Consider the following 2634-nt stretch of genomic DNA (forward strand, 5'->3'; position numbering starts at 1 on the left):
GAGACGCAGTCAGTGATAAAGCATTTTGATGGGCATGGATATCGTGGATATCGTGGAAATGGTGGAGGTCATGGGCATTGCCCTGGGAGTCATAGGATTAATACTTACCATCGTGATCTGTGCACTCCCCACCTGGATAGAGACAACCTTCATAGCAGCTAACTTTACCACCACAGGGGTGTACTTGCGCGGCCTGTGGATGAGTTGTGTGACCCAAAGCACGGGACAGACACAGTGTAATGTGCACAACTTAAGGGGGAACAGGCCCCCCAGTATGGAGTATGCCGGAGCCATGATCATCACTGCCATCATCCTGGGAGTTCTGGGGGTCACGGTCTCCATGGTTGGAGCCAAGTGCACCAACTGCATCAAAGAACAAACGTCTCAGGCCAAGTTGATTATTATCTCTGGAATACTTTTCATGCTGGCCGGAATTCTCATCCTCATCCCTGTTTCCATGGTAGCCAGATTAATCAACAGTGACTACTTCAAGTGGATCGGAGGGAAGAATGAGCTGGGGGCCTCGCTGTACTTCGGCTTGGGGCGGCCGCCCTGCTCCTGATTGGAGGTTTCATACTGTGCATCACTGTGGGAGTCTTTGGATGGATGATGGGAATCTGTGGATGGGTAGTCTCCCTAGTGCCCTGTTATATGACTATATTGGGCCCATTTTGGGACATACAGATGGATATGCTGAAGATCACCTCCATCTCCACCATCCTGGGAGCTCTAGGAGTGATGGGGTCCATCTTTGGGACCAAGTGCTGTAACTGCATCAAGAGTAACAGGACCAGGGTCAAGGCCAGGTTCATCGTTGGAATATTCTTCATCCTGGCTGGTACCCTGCAACTCACCACTGTCTTCTTGGTCTATTTCTTGACACAGAATATTTCAAAATACCGGTGGGAGGTTTTGTTCTTTTTGCTGAATTCTGTAGATGGTCCGCCTCTATGCTCCTGATAGGAGGGACCATACTCTGCTGCAGCACCTTGAAGAGGAAGAACCCAGACTCGACAACGACTAAATCAGCCTCCCACTAATGTCTCTGTCCAGAAGCTGTACCTTCTTGTTATAAAAACCATAGGGGATCCAAGAATTGTGATTCTATATGTAATTATATGATGAAAAATGGTCTCTATCCTATCTGTTCAATGTTAGAATATCGTAAGGGACCAGATAGGTGTGAAAGCAACATAGTTATTGTTCCACCTTCTCTTTAACAGGTCAAAGGGGAGTTATTGACATATTGTGTTCAAATATTCAGTTAATTTAGACTGTGAGAAGTTGTTCCTGAGGAGACTACAATGAAGGGAAGTATTCTCACTGTTACCTCTCTGATTTCCGATGCCCATATAGATACTTCTCTTTATGTTTCTTTAAAATGGGATGAATTTAAGTGGAGAAAGAATTGAATCAGAAGTTGATTGTTTAACTCTGTTAAAGATGTTCAAATAAAAAACGTATCTGACTGCAAAGCGTTTCCTGGTTGTTGCCGTGCATTTCCTGTTTATGTTCACCACGTTAACCACAAGCTACAGTCAGTGTCTGGGACCTTCTGACTGAAACATATATCATAGTGTAGAATTATATCAAGCCATGTCCATGAAACTGTTATCATTAATCTATTTAGTCTATTGTATAGTTCATTCCAGTCCATCAATCCAACCTTACGATTATGTATTTCACACTCAAGGGTTTTTCAGCATGTAGTTTCAATCTAACTCTGAATATCACCAGTATCTCCCTCAAGCCGGGTCTCAACCACATACTGCCCCACATCTGAATGAATAGGTTGTTTTCATGACAACATATTTAAGTGACATCCCAGCATCAAGTTGATGTAGTGGCCTTGTGACTAACCCAGATCTCCAGTTACAGTAGAATCAGAAGGTGAGAACATGTAGAAGATAATGTTATGTTGTTCTAGAACTTTATTGGTAAATCCTGGGGGTTTTGGGGGTCAAGGTCTACGTGGTCGGAACCAAGTGCACCAACTGCATCAAATAATAACCTTCTCAGGCCAAGTTGATAATCATCTCTGGAAAACTTTTTATCCTGGCCGGAATTTTCATCCTCATCCCTGTTTCCATGGTAGCCATTTCAATCATCAGTGATTCCTCCACTAGGATTGGAGGAAAGACTGAGCTGGAGGCCTTGCTGTACTTCGGCTGGGGGCGGCCGCCCTGCTCCTGGGCATGGGCACAGGCAAGTGTTTTGGGTTACTTGGCTCAATTCAATAGGTGGTCCGCCTCCATGCTCCTGATAGGATGGACCATACTCTGCTGCTGCATCTTCAAGAGGAACCAGACAGACTCAACAACGACTCAATCAACCTCTCGCTAACAGCTCTGTCTGCAAAAGGTCATAGAGGAGTTTATGTCATATTGTGGTTGGGACCATAGTCTGGTGCAGCTGCTGCTGCTACTGCTTTAAGAGAGACATTCCCAACTTCACAACTCACTTAAATTCCATCACTGGTATCTTATATGATCTTACGTTACCATAGCCCAGTGTTTCTCAATATAAGTGCAGAGAATTAGTCTTCAAAAAGTTTTAGGGGAGCTTGTGCAATATTGCCATATTGCTTACTTTTGCCAGGGCAACAACAAAACAGTTGGGGTAGAAACAGGCTCA

General features: G+C 44.6%; 1 pseudogene; it reads left to right on the forward strand.

The window, feature by feature from the left end:
* LOC121565878 lies at nucleotides 1–1040 on the forward strand (annotated as a pseudogene).
* Nucleotides 1041–2634: the final 1594 nt, after the last annotated feature.

Source organism: Coregonus clupeaformis, chromosome 27 (genome assembly GCF_020615455.1).
Source record: "Coregonus clupeaformis isolate EN_2021a chromosome 27, ASM2061545v1, whole genome shotgun sequence".
In the NCBI taxonomy this organism is placed as follows: domain Eukaryota; kingdom Metazoa; phylum Chordata; class Actinopteri; order Salmoniformes; family Salmonidae; genus Coregonus; species Coregonus clupeaformis.